We start from the raw sequence: 15,856 nt of genomic DNA, 5'->3' as shown, positions 1-15,856 counted from the left end.
ATCCCCCTTCCTGTCGCTATGGGCGCCTACTAATTACGCACTGTAGTGATTCAATCTGCCAAGGGTTAGTTTAGAGGGGTGACCCGAAACAAACGTTCCTTGGCTGACAGTGATGATGTCAACTAACTTTCTTGTTTCCTTTTACTGTGCACACGTTAATGAGATTGGCGTTTACATATATTGCAGAATGGTTCCACAGCTTTACATCTAGCATGTGAGAATGGTCATGCCAATGTTGTTGGGATACTATTAGAGGCATCCGTAGATACAACTATTCAAACCAAGGTAACAATAGATATGTTTCTTTTGTTTGATTGACTGTATTCAGTGTATAGTGAAATTGATTGAATACGTGTCATATTTATATATTGCAGGATGGTGCGACAGCTCTACATCTAGCATGTCAAAATGGTCATGCTAATGTTGTTGGGAAACTATTAGAGGCATCCGTAGATACAACCGTTCAAGCCAAGGTAACAATAGATGTGTTTACTTTGTTCGGTTGCTTGTATTTAGTGTAAAGAGAAATTGATTGAATAAGCGTCCTATTAGAAGCATCCGTTGATACAACTGTTCAAACCAAGGTAATAATAGACGTGTTTACTTTGTTTGGTTTACTGTATTTAGTGTGTAGTGAAATTTTTTGAATAAGCATCATATTTATATATTGCAGGATGGTTATACAGCTCTACATCTAGCATGTCAAAATGGTCATGCTAATGTTGTTGGGAAACTATTAGAGGCATCCGTAGATACAACTGGTCAAACCAAGGTAACAATAGATGTGTTTACTTTGTTTGGTTGATTGTTTTTAGAGTATAGTGAAATTGATCGAATAAGCGACATATTTATATATTGCAGGATGGTTGGACAGCTCTATATCTAGCATGTCTAAATGGTCATGCCAATGTTGTTGAGATACTATTAGAAGCATCTGTTGATACAACTGCAAAAAGCAAGGTAACAATAGATGTGTTTACATTGTTTGGTTGACTGTATTTAGTGTATAGTGAAATTGATTGAATAAGCGTCATATTTATATATTGCAGAATGGTTTGACAGCTCTACATCTAGCATGTCAAAATGGTCATGCCAATGTTGTTGGGAAACTATTAGAGGCATCCGTAGATACAACCGTTCAAACCAAGGTACAATAGATGTGTTTACTTTGTTCGGTTGCTTGTATTTAGTGTAAAGAGAAATTGATTGAATAAGCGTCCTATTTATATATTGCAGAATGGTTTGACAGCTCTACATCTAGCATGTCGAAATGGTCATGCCAATGTTGTTGGGAAACTATTAAAGGCATCCGTAGATACAACAGGTCAAACCAAGGTAACAATAGATGTGTTTACATTGTTTGGTTGACTGTATTTAGTGTAAAGAGAAATTGATTGAATAAGCGTCATATTTATATATTGCAGGATGGTTGGACAGCTCTACATCTAGCATGTGAGAATGGTCATGCCAATGTTGTTGAGATACTATTAGAAGCATCTGTTGATACAACTGTAAAAAGCAAGGTAACAATAGTTGTGTTTACATTATTTAGTTGACTGTATTTAGTGTATACTGAAATTGATTGAATAAGCGTCATATTTATATATTACAGGATGGTATGACAGCTCTACATCTAGCATGTGCAAATGGTCATGACAATGTTGTTGAGACACTATTAGAAGCATCTGTTGATACAAATATTCAAGACACGGTAACAATAGATGTGTTTACTTTGTTTGTTTGGCTGTATTTAGTGTATAATTAAATTGATTGAATAAAATTCATATTTATATATTGCAGGATGGTTGGACATCTCTACATCTAGCATGTCAAAATGGTCATGCCAATGTTGTTGGGAAACTCTTAGAAGCATCAGTTGATACAACTCTTCAAACCAAGGTAACAATAGATGTGTTTACTTAGTTCGGTTGATTGTATTTACTGTGAAGTGTAATTGATTGAATAAGCGTCACATTTATATATTGCAGAATGGTGTGACAGCCTTGCATCAAGCATGTAAAAATGGTCATTCCAATGTTGTTGGGAAACTATTAGAAGCATCCGTTGATACAACTCTTCAAACCAAGGTAACAATAGATGTGTTTACTTTTGTCAGTTGATTGTATTTACTGTGAAGTGTAATTGAGTGAATAAGCGTCACATTTATATATTGCAGGATGGTTGGACAGCTCTACATCTAGCATGTGCAAATGGTCATGCCAATGTTGTTGGGATACTATTAGAAGCATCCATTGATACAACTGCTCAAACCAAGGTAACAATAGATGTGTTTACTTTGTTCAGTTGACTGTATTTAGTGTATAGTGAAATTGATTGAATAAGCGTCATATTTATTTATTGCAGGGTGGTTTCACAGCCTTACATCTAGCATGTCAAAATGGTCATGCCAATGTTGTTGGGATACTATTAGAAGCATTCGCTGATACAACTATTAAAACCAAGGTAACAATATATGTCTTTACTTAGTTCGGTTGACTGAATTTAGTGTACAGTGAAATTAATTGAATAAGCGTCATGTTTATATATTGCCGAATGGTTGGACAGTTTTTCATCTAGCATGTCAAAATGACGATGCAATGTTGTTGGGACAATATTAAATCATCCGTTGATACAACTGTTCAAACCAAGGTAACAATAGATGTGTTTACTTTTGTGGTTGACTATATTTACTGTATAGTGGAATTAATTCAATAAGCGTCATATTTATATAATGCAGGATGGTGTGACAGCTCTACATCTAGCATGTGTGAAAGGTCATGCCAATGTTGTTGAAACACTATTAGAAACATCCGTTGATACAACCGTTCAAACCAAGGTAACAATCGATGTGTTTTCTTTGTTTGATTGAGTGTATTTCGTGTATAGTGCAATTGATTGAATAATCGTCATGTTTATATAATGCAGGATGGTGTGACAGCTCTGCATATAGCATGTGGGAATGGTCATGCCAATGTTGTTGGGACACTATTAGAAGCATTCGTTGATACAACTGTTCAATGCAAGGTAACAATCGATCTGTTAAGTTTGTCCCGGTTGACTGTATTTATTGTATAGTGAAATTGATTGAATAAGTGTCATATTTACATATTGCAGAATGGTTTCACAGCTCTACATGTAGCATGTCAAAATGGTCAAAGCAATGTTGTTGGTACACTATTAGAAGCATCCGTTGATACATCTGTTCGAACCAAGGTAACAATAGATGTGTTTACTTTGTTTACTTTGTTTGGTTGACTGTATTTAATGTATAGTGAAATTGATTGAATAAGCGTCATATTTATACATTGCAGGATAGTTGGACAGCTTTACATCTAGCATGTGCAAATGGTCATGCCAATGTTGTTGGGGCACTATTACAAGCATCTGTTGATACAACTGTTCAAACCAAGGTAACAATAGTTGTGTTTATGTTGTTTGGTTTACTGTATTTTGTGTATAGTGAAATTGATTGAAGAAGCGTCATATTTATATTTTGCAGATTGGTTTGACAGCTCTGCATCTAGCATGTGGGAATGGTCATGCCAATGTTGTTGTACAACTATTAGAAGCATCTGTTGATACAACTATCCAAACCAAGGTAACAATAGATGTGTTTACTTTGTTTGGTTGACTGTATTTAGTGTAGTGAAATTGATTGAATAAGCATCATATTTATATATTGCAGGATGGTTGGACAGCTCTACATCTAGCATGTGACAATGGTCATGCCAATGTTGTTGAGATACTATTAGAAGCATCTGTTGATACAACTGTAAAAAGCAAGGTAACAATAGTTGTGTTTACATTATTTAGTTGACTGTATTTAGTGTATACTGAAATTGATTGAATAAGCGTCATATTTATACATTGCAGGATAGTTATACAGCTCTACATCTAGCATGTCAAAATGGTCATGCTAATGTTGTTGGGAAACTATTAGAGGCATCCGTAGATACAACCGTTCAAGCCAAGGTAACAATAGATGTGTTTACTTTGTTCGGTTGCTTGTATTTAGTGTAAAGAGAAATTGATTGAATAAGCGTCCTATTAGAAGCATCCGTTGATACAACTGTTCAAACCAAGGTAATAATAGACGTGTTTACTTTGTTTGGTTTACTGTATTTAGTGTGTAGTGAAATTTTTTGAATAAGCATCATATTTATATATTGCAGGATGGTTATACAGCTCTACATCTAGCATGTCAAAATGGTCATGCTAATGTTGTTGGGAAACTATTAGAGGCATCCGTAGATACAACTGGTCAAACCAAGGTAACAATAGATCTGTTTACTTTGTTTGGTTGACTGTATTTAGTGTATAGTGATATTGATTAAATACGCGTCATATTTATATATTGCAGGATCGTTGGACAGCTCTACATCTAGCATGTACAAATGGTTATGCCAATGTTGTTGAGAAACTATTAGAAGCATCCGTTGATACAACTGTTCGAACTGAGGTAACAATAAATGTGTTTACTTTGTTTAGTTGATTGTATTTAGTGTATCGTGAAATTGAATAAACACGCGTCATATTTATATATTGCAGGATGGTTGGACAGCTCTACATCTAAATGTGTTTACTTTATTTGGTTGACTGTATTTAGTGTTTAGTGAAATTGATTGAATCAGCGTCATATTTATATATTGCAGGATGATGCGACAGCTCTACAGCTAGCATGCCAAAAAGGTCATGCCAATGTTGTTGAGATACTATTAGAAGCATCCGTTGATATAAATATTCAAACAAAGGTAACAAAGATGTTTTTATTTTGGTTAGTTGACTGTATGTAGTGTATGGTGAAATTGATTGAATCAGCGTCATTTTTATATATTGAAGGATGGTGCGACGGCTCTACATCTAGCATGTCAAAATGGTTATGCCAATGTTGTTGGGAAACTATTAGAAGCATCCGTTGATACAACTGCTAAAATCAAGGTAACAATAAATGTGTTTACTTTATTTTGTTTACTTTATCTAGTGTATAGTGCAATTGATTGAATAAGTGTCATATTTATATATTGCAGAATGGTGCGACAGCTTTACATCTAGCATGTAATAATGGTCATGCCAATGTTGTCGGGGTACTGTTAAAAGCATCTGTTGATTCAAATGTTCAAACCAAGGTAACAATAGATGTTTTTACTTTGTTTGGTTGACTGTATTTAGTGTATCGTGAAATTGATTGAAGCGTCATATTTACATATTGCAGAATGGTGGGACAGCTTTACATCTAGCATGTCAAAATGGTGATGCTTATGTTGTTGGGACACTATTAGAAGCATCCGTTGATACAACTCTTAAAGACAAGGTAACAATAGATGTGTATAGTGAAATTGGTTGAATACGTGTCATATTTATATATTGCAGAATGGTGCGACAGCTCTACATCTAGCATGTCAAAATGGTCATGCCAATGTTGTTGGGAAACTATTAGAGGCATCCGTTGATACAACTCTTCAAGCCAAGGTAACAATAGATGTGTTTACTTTGTCTGGTTGAGTGTATTTAGTGTATAGTGAAATTGGTTGAATAAGTGTCATATTTATATATTGTAGGGCGGTTGGACAGCTCTACATCTAGCATGTCAAAATGGTCATGCCAATGTTGTTGGGAAACTATTAGAGGCATCCGTTGATACAACTCTTCAAGCCAAGGTAGCAATCGATGTGTTTACTTTGTTTGGTTGACTGTATTTAGTGTATAGTGAAATTGATTGAATAATCGTCATATTTATATATTGCAGAATGGTGTGACAGCTCTACATCTAGCATGTAAAAATGGTCATGTCATTGTTGTTGGGACACTATTAGAAGCATCCGTTGATACAGCTGTTCAAACCAAGGTAACAATGGATCTGTTTACTTTGTTTGGTTGACTGTATTTAGTGTGTAGTGCAATTGATTGAATAAGCGTCATATTTATATATTGCAGGATGGTTGGACAGCTCTACATCTAGCATGTCAAAATGGTCATGCCAATGTTGTTGGTACACTATTAGAAGCATCAGTTGATACAGCTGTTAAAACCAAGGTAACAAAAGATATGTTCAATTTGTTGTGTTGACTGTATTTAGTGTGTAGTGCAATTGATTGAATAAGCGTCATATTTATATATTGCAGAATGGTGTGACAGCTTTACATCTAGCATGTGATAATGGTCATGCCAATGTTGTTGGGAAACTATTAGAAGCATCCGTTGATTCAAATGTTCAAACCAAGGTAACAATAGATGTGTTTACTTTGTTTGGTTGACTGTATTTAATATATAGTGAAATTGATTGAATAGGCGTCATATTTATATATTGCAGGATGACGCGACAGCTCTACATCTAGCTTGTCAAAATGGTTTTGCCAATGTTGTTGGGAGACTATTAGAAGCGTCCGTTGATAGAAATGTTCAAACCAAGGTAACATTCAGTGTGTTTACTTTGTTTGGTTGACTGTATTTAGTGTATATTGAAATGATTAGTTGAAAGGTATAAACAGACAAAGATTATTACAGTTGTTCATTTTACATATTATGATAGCCCGTATAATAAATTATTCATTCATTGTACGTAGCACGTATATATCATGTATATCATTTCAAATACGCATTGCCTCTACATTATTGTTCTTGGTATGTATTACAAATATCATTACAACACCGACATGTTAACTACCTAGAGAATAAATAAATTGATTATCACTTTAATTTTATGATTATACTCGAAGGATGGTTGGACAGCTCTTCATTTAGCAAGTCAGAATGGTCATAAATACATAGTTGCGATTTTACTGTATTACTCTGCGGGACATCAGTTGCAAACTAAGGTAATATTCTATCAGTTATGTTGATAATTATAAATTAGTTTCAACTCGCAAACATTGGACAATATATAATATATATTCTAAAGGTTTACATGTAATTGGATCACCTAGACTTTTTAGGTGTTGTCACTCTCCCTGTTAGTACAAACAAGAAAGCAAATACCATTCAATTACTATATAATTGTTATTTGTATTAACAATCCAATGGATTATAAAATTATTGCCTTAGCCATATTCATCTGGAACTCTTCTTAACCTTTATATTCCAGGAAGGATGGACAGCCTTACATCTAGCAGCGGACAGAGGATATATTGATATAATACAATTATTAATAAAGAAGAATGTTGACACAGAAGCACATGGCATGGTACTATTTGTTTTCACTGTAATGATGGCAACTGCAACAATATCACAATTATTCACTATTCGACTCGATAATTGCTGCCACGGTAAACATATTATTCGATATAAACATATAGTATATAATCTTTGCTTTATTGTAATTTATATTTATAGAATGGATGGACTGCACTCCACTACGCGTCTGCTAATGGCTATCCAGAAATAGTATCTTTACTTGTAAATAAAATGGTCGACAAAGATGCAAAAAACATGGTAAGTGTTCAGTTTCAAAAAAATAATAAAAAAACTGAAGCTTCATACCTACAGCAGATGTTAATCAGATTGGTTCAGTTTATGCTACGCTGCACAGTTACAGGTAGTATTGTATTTTCAGTCATGTTGTTTTTGTATTTTCATTACAGAACGATCAAACTGCTTTGCATCTGGCAGCTGCGAATGGGCATGTAAACGTTGTTGACATATTATTAAAAGCAGGTCTTATGAATTATGCAGTTGATAAGGTACTGAATATTTCAAAGCATGTCCTTAAATTGTAGCGTGTCATATTTCATTTCAAATATGAAAAGATGGCCGACATGTTTGAAGTTAACAGCGAGAAACTTCCTCTAATCTTCACCAACTTCTGAGCTTCACATGCCAAGCATTTAGGCTAGGAAGATGTTTATTACCAATGTTATTGAGATGATAATGTATATTATGCACTCACATAAACTTCTGCTACGCAATGTACTGTACCCCTCTGTAATGCATACCATATGTTTACTATATCATATTATAGCGAGTACATTTTTTGCAATGTATGTATAAATTTGGTTCCTTGTCATATATTCATAGGATAACAAAAATCCGCTGGATTTAGCCATGGATGCTGGCCATGATAGCATTGCTGTCTTACTTCAAGATACAGGAAGACCTGACCAAAAGGTACACATGTACAGAATATTTAATCATTTTATTTGTTTATTTCTCCAGTACTTTCACATTTATATTACATACATCACCAGGTGTCACTGGAACCATGTACCTTACTTTCGCACATATACCGGGTATACATATCCCTTGAATATGTGTTAATGTAACTTTTATACTTTTATTTTATTATTCAAAAGTTAATCACAAACAGTAATTTTGTTCAATATTAGAATGTGATGATAGAAATGCATTTAAATATTTTATGTATACAGGGAGATGATACTGTTGCCATGCAATCAGCTGTTGGTAAAGATTACAGAAATGTTTCACCCCGAATACCATTCAAGAAGATTTTACAAGAAACACATTCATATAGTAATGTGTCATATGGCATAGACATACCCCGTAATAAAGATATTACGGTGTGTTAAATGATCCAGAAATGTACGGTAGTAAATACCCATTAACAGAATCGAATGCATATACAATAGAATAAGCATAATAACAAATTTTTCTGGCTGACGAAGTAGCTTTGTTCAGATTACTCACAAATAATGTCATTATATACATTCTAGAGGTAAAGTTAAGAGAAATGTTGTTGATATTGTAACGATTTTGGAGTATTTAAGGTAGAGATGCAGGTTCGTGGGCACTTGGGAGTGAATTTTTTTTTTTGCTTTTTATTATCTAAACCGTCTTGGCTATAGACTGTTAAAATTTTGTAGAATTGTGAATAGTAGAACATACTCATAAAACGATTTTAAAATATAGATAACAGGTGCAAACATTCTCTCCTTTGAACGCTTAGAAATATTTAGCAAGGCTGTACATAAATAATAAAAAAGAAACATGGTGAAAAAAAGAAATGACGGGATCTCCATATTATGCACTATATTTAACTTTTAACAAAACGATAATACATTTTAATTTGAAACTGTTACAGCCATTTTAATTATGAGCATTAGCAACTTCTTACTGAGTGAATTGTTATGCAAATTAGCAATTATCTCAGCTTCTTTTCAGTGCACATCCCAGAACTTTAAAAAAATAGCTCCTAGACGCTTTGACCTTTTATTTTGAAATTTTCACAAATGATTGACAATGTTTTTATCTTCAAAACGCCGTCGGGGCATTGTTTTTGGTTGAACAGTGTTACAACAATCGCACAGACAACTAGCCTGGGTGTTAATTTATTCATAAATTTGAAGTAGTGAAATTTGGGCTGCTGCCCTGCAAAATTGACAACTGGTAGACAGTTTACAAGACGGCGTTTTCTTCATAGCAAACAGATGTACCCATAAGCCAATTTTGACAGGAAACAGAGGCATGGTTTAGGAGCTATTTTTTTTAAATCACTTTTGACCAAAAAAGCACATTTTTGTGCATATTTCAAACTACAGTGTCCATAAAAGAAAATTAATAACAAACTTTTTAAATTCATACAATAAGCTTTCCGAAAATATATAGTTTTGTGGACAAGGAAGGTCATCTTGGTTTCCTAATTAACTAATTAAAATACCTGTCAGGTAAACTGCATCTCTACGATAAACATAAAGAAAATGGACATGGAGTGAAAACTTTTTTGTGAATCCAGTTGCAAATTTGCATTATTGAAAGTAGTTTATTCCGGTTTTAAAAAGATATTATACACAAATTCAGTAGTTGCATGATAACTATAATTTGAAAAAAAAATGATTTGTTTTAAAGAATGTGTGAAACATTTAGTAAGTTTATGACTATGGAAATGATTATGACTATGGAAATGAGTTCAGAATTACTACTCAATAACATAGAGCTGACTTTATTGAATTATTGGACTACTAGCTATAGCTTGGTCATTTGGACATAGGTTGTATTTATTCTAGATTACATTACATACATTTTACTGTACAATAATTCATCATATGAATTGGATTAACGTTGAATGCAAGTGTTGTGATAAAGCAGCATTTTCCCAATGGTTCAGCAAATACCATGATTATATTAGATCCAAAGGTTTGGAATAGGCAACACATATTTTAGTGGTCATGTGATTAAATATAATTTTATTTTTTTGCTGACTTTGATACACTGCTATCGTTGTTATAAATACAATACGAAATAAAATTATTAAACATACATGGATTTATGATAATCTAAAAATCTGACCCTGTATACGACTTCCCATTAAATATATTTTACTGTATTTGTAACGGAAGTATACAACTCGAGGACAGACATAAAATTTGTATTAGCTAAATGGCAATGTGTATATTGTTGCTTGTCTTACTGATCGTATTATGATTCTACAACTTCATTTTACTGTTGTACAAGATTAGTAAACCTATCAAATGGATTGGTTGGGACTTTTAACATAAATTATGTAGAAAAATTTAAGTGAAATTAGCTTTTTCGCTAATAATGAGATTTAATTTTCTTTTCTTCCACATTCCTTAAAAGGATAATGTACATATATATGATACAGGAGTATGGTTTTATTAGTTATCAACTAATGTGTTTTGATTTTACCGTGATATATCTTATGGAACAATTAAATATATATATAAATATATCTTTAAAGAGTATTTCTTACTAATAGGGTATGCATACATCTGTGAGTGTCGACATGTTTGAATGTGTACAAGAGTTATGCAGTACTAAGTGAATCATAAGATACGATTTACGGCAATACATGGTGCGCAGTGGAGTGTACATAAGATGTGCAGCATAATGTGTTCAGATATTGTGCGATACAGTTGTTGACAGTATGCAGGAACTGTGTGTATCGTGGTCTTGTGAAATATATACTTATATTAGTGATCATAATTACGAAATGGGTTTGATCACCCAATTCATGCCATACTGGGATAAATAAATATTAAGTCCACATCGAAGACGGTCATATGGCATGCTCATTTACTTGAATGCCAGGTACCGGAAATGTGATGATGCCACTAGGCCAGGTTAGTTCTGTTCCGACAGATGACATTACTGATGGAATGCTAGTATATAATCCTCCAACGAGGAACTAATGTACCAGCACTTTACTTCCTCGCCAGGTGATAGATGTATAATGCTCAAAAATGTATAATGTCGTCAATAGCAAGATTGTCATACAACCCTGTCACTTTGCTTGAAAATAGTTTCAGCGGCTTAAGACTTGAATTGAATTGAGAACTTGAAATTTGCATATTGATAACGTAAAGATGAAACACTTTTGGCACCACAGACAAGGGCCTGTGTGGATTTGCAAGCAATTGAAAGTCATGGATCGATCAAATTTTTAGCATTGGCTGACCTCATGAACTCTGCATTACCATAGCCGAATCCACAACCAGCCAACAACATGGCCGTCACAAGTCTGTGTGTAGAATAAACTTTATATATTGATTTACATATACAACATACAAAATTTACATATTCTTATGTCATAATTATGTAATAATAACTCAACACCAAGAAAATATAACAGTTGAATCCTGAACATGGTGGTGAAGCTTTTTGTCATGTTGGTGTGTTCGAATCTTGATGTGGAAAATATATTCCGGTGTCATAACATTCAGAGTCAATGCAACTCCAAAATCATAACGCCTAACAGTCAGACTAATCAGAGAGTTGCTTGTTGTATGTCGGCAGTTTATTTCGGGGTGGCAAGTTTTTTCTCTTACATAGGTTTAGACTCAACTGCACATTCGAACACTTTTCGCAGTTTAGATCAGGCATGTGCACGGTAATACGTTTTTATACATTGTTCTATTCCTCCAAAATTAAACCTAATGGTTTACACACTAAGAGTTACTATAATCGGAATATAAGCAATCTAGTTTCTTAATAATTAGACTGATATTGACTAGATATTAACAAATATTATTCGGATCATCATTCCTTATTATGACAAATCACATATGACTTGTCAAAATTATATTCGTATTATTTGTATAGTTATCGGAACCAATTCATATTCTACACTTTTATGACAGAAAATGACAGAAAAAGGTAATACAAGTACTGTTGGTGCTTAAATAAGCAATTCCAAATATACAACATAAAAAGAACACTTAGCAACACATACAAATAAAATAATTTAAAAACTACTCAGGTTAGTTACCTTGATAAAATGTGTTGTTTCAGATTAGTTAAACAACTGTTGAGTGTCAATAAAAAAATGTTGACACAAATCATGCGCGGAAGCTCATTACATATACGAGGAAACACGTGAGTAGCAGTACAATGTAACTGAGTCTTATGTGCAGATGGGTGGACATACAGACATACAGTTCTTCACAGAACACATTTTTCATAACCACATCTGAGTAAAAGACATTGAATTGGTCTTAGTCACAGGGTGACAGGCCGATTGGGAAATATAGTCGCTAATTTGACTACAGAAAGGGCAACGAGAAACTCGTTTCAAATAGCTAGCAAATAATTCGACCATTAAATTGGTGTCGGTAATGCCAGTCTTCCAGGTGCAGATACACAAAAAAGCCAATGACTGCCTATACCACCTGTGTTATACCACCTGTGAATGTGTTTAATACTAATATTGTGCACAGAGCAAAAGTAAAGTCAGTGACTGCAAACAGACAAGTTTTCTAGATGTACTGGCACTGGCACTTGGGGTTGATCGTTATTCATTTCCCGCATATATGATTGGTGGGGTAACACAGTCTTATCAGGTCTTCTATCTTGTCTTCCACAGAATGGCTGTTCTGCTATTGCCACCTCTGAGTCACAATTAACATTCAGTGCTCTGCTAAATTTGGTTTACAGTCTTTGTTTTTCCAGGCATCACGTGTGACTCGGTCTCGAATGCATCCTGTATTGCCTGGTCAAAGGTTTTTTGGATTTGCTCTAAATAAACTATCTTATATTTCCTTTCCGGGGATTGAATTTTTATAATACTGCCTGTCCAGCCTTTCTTGGGAAGCAGGGTTCATAACTGGGTAGGCCATCTCTGTTAATCCATGTATAGTTTCACCCAATTCCTGCTAACTCTCGTCTTTCTTGCACTGCCTAATCTGTAGTTCTGCTGCATAGTATCTGCTTGTCCACCAGAACCAATCGTGCGACTAACTTTTGATATTGTATTTTTCCACCATTACTTCTTGGGTCAGCACTTTCTTTATTTACACATTGTAAATTGTCACACGCAACGTAACATTACCGTAATTGGTATAGTACAGGTGTGATGGTTCAAATACCAAAATGGCAACAGTAACAGAAAGACTTCCCTGGCGGCAATGACAACATACAAACACGGAGCCAACAGATGAGGTTTCAATTGGTACTGGTATTATTATACTCTGCAAACATCAAGTACAATAACGCAGTAAAACTCCACTACTCCAATAACTAGATACTTAGACTCCAATACAATTAAACGAGATCTCCGATCTGACTCAGTGCTGAACAACTCCTCTATATATACCCACACTGTCTATAAATAGACCATTACATCAGCATACATAATGAGTCTGGAATTTACTATAAATTTCTAGAATGTTCCATTACCTTCTATTGCCTCCTACAGTGTTCTATTACCTATTCAACCAGTTTCTAAAAAAATCTAGAATATTCAACCCAGACACAGTACGGTTCTAGAACATTCTCAGTGACACGGAAGTGGTAAATAAGTCGTATGCGACATAAATCCTAATTAAGTACAAAGCATGCTTTGTCATCTCTCCATGACGTTTTTCCAAACAGTTTTTTCGGGATGGTATAAGGCTTTGTTACTGGATACATCCCCTCTGATGGAAAGCTTCATTTCCTATCAGTGCTTTTCCTCTCTACAGCTTTAGTATGGCAAGCTGCTTCCTGAGCAAACTCTTTTTCTGCTAATGTACCAAAAACATGTCTGGTCATCGTTTTGCTCTTTTCAGTCTGGATACTTTCTACTGGAGTCTGCTCTGCAATTTCGAGATCTGCAACTCGAGTCGCCATGGTCTGCATTCTCTGGTTAACCTTCTCTGCACCAGTTGTATCCCATCGCCGTCACCAATGTGACGTATAATACGGAGTGGGGCCTTTGTGGGGCTATTCTGTATTCAAGAGCTGGAAGCTTATCTAAATACAGGTCTAATAACAGACGTCTCTGATAGCATGCTTATCTTATAAGTCTTTGTGAATGTATACTGAGGCAGTGCAGGAAAGGATATATATATCGGTAACAAATACAATAAATCAAAACAACAAAATATATAAGGTTTCCTTCACTTTAATAAATAAATTGTATGGGGTACTAGTCACTGGAACCAGCAAAGGGGATATAGAGTTCACAAATAACTTAGGACTTGATCAATGCTGCAGGGAACACTCCACTCCCTGGTGAACAGTAATGTACAATGTTGCGTTCCTTCGTATCTGGCACACTGTCAAAGCAGCTGCACTACAATTTAGACTCGAGCTCTGTGTCCATGGAATATCGGCAACTGCACTGCTATCTGCTGCTACTAGTAGCACCGGTACAACGAGAGTAGTTCAGGCAGTGAGCTTCAGTGGTTCCTGTTGATCAGCAGGAATTACTGCACAGCACGTCTGCATATGTACCCCTGTATAGGGTACAGCTCACTGGAGTCTGGAATCAGCGTCACATGATGAACAATGGACGATGATCAGATCAAACAAATCGAACCACATGTAACGGCGCACAATACATGTACTCGTCGATCACGTGCATAGCTCGGTTGGTAGAGTGGCTACATAGCTTGGCTGATCGGAAATGAAGTAGTTCATGTCGCGAATTTTTCCACTAGAAACAAATACGTTTTTTCTCTCGCATAGGTTCATCATGAAAGAACAACTTCAGTTTTAAACTGCCCGATTAACCAGTATACACTGACAGTTTCCAAAGTGCTGGTTAGAGCTAGAGCAAATGCGACCAGCTATAAGTTGTAAGAGTATTGATTGAATGGATTGAATGTATCACGCACCTAACACCCCGTATCGCTGTTAAATTGTGACAGCGATTTATGGCGAAACTGGACTTTGCAATTCGATGATTATTGATCTATAATTAGTATCACAAACACAACATTTTCAATTTTCGGTTCAACACATTTGTATCTTGTATCCTTCGATTTCAACTGCTCAGTGTATCCAGGTAAGATTCACATAATTACGTTTATCATAGACTCGAGTAGTACCACATAATTAGTCGAAAATCCTGGAGAGAGGAGAGGGGAGTGGTGTCAGTGACTATTCGTGGCCACATTCCACTAGGGCTCGAGACTGACGGCTTAGTCCGCCATTTTCACCCATTCCTATCTCGGCCTAGATTTTTTGTTCATTTCGGGGGAGGAGGTTTCAATTCCGTACGCGATTATACCAACATTTACCGGTGCGTTTATCTTCGTTGTCATCCAATTATTGTGAAAACATCGCCCATATTATAAGATGGAGAAGTCATCTAGTGAGAAAAATTGCCAAACCAAACTGTCAAAAGGATCGATACTTATTCTGAGTGAATATGTCTCAGACACAATGTGAAGGTCAATTCCACTGGTTGAGATTCATTCACCGACGGATGCGAATTTGGGAAATCCTGGTTTAGGTTAACTGGTGTCTGTGTTCGACCAGGCCTGGATAGTGCAGTATATTGCCATACAAATACATGGCACTTGCACTTGTAATTTTAACATAAAGGAATAATATCTAAAACGAAGCGTGCAGGGCGGGTAAATTTAAAGTAGGCATTTCTGATAAATGTTATGGCATAAAACCCCGCCCTGTACAAGTTATGTCAACCCGGTTAACATTGTTTCCCAAAAGTGGTATGGTTTTTTTA

The sequence above is a fragment of the Saccoglossus kowalevskii genome, chromosome 21 (genome assembly GCF_978046115.1).
Source record: "Saccoglossus kowalevskii chromosome 21, keSacKowa6.1, whole genome shotgun sequence".
Taxonomy (NCBI): Eukaryota; Metazoa; Hemichordata; class Enteropneusta; family Harrimaniidae; genus Saccoglossus; species Saccoglossus kowalevskii.
This window is presented reverse-complemented; position numbering follows the sequence as displayed.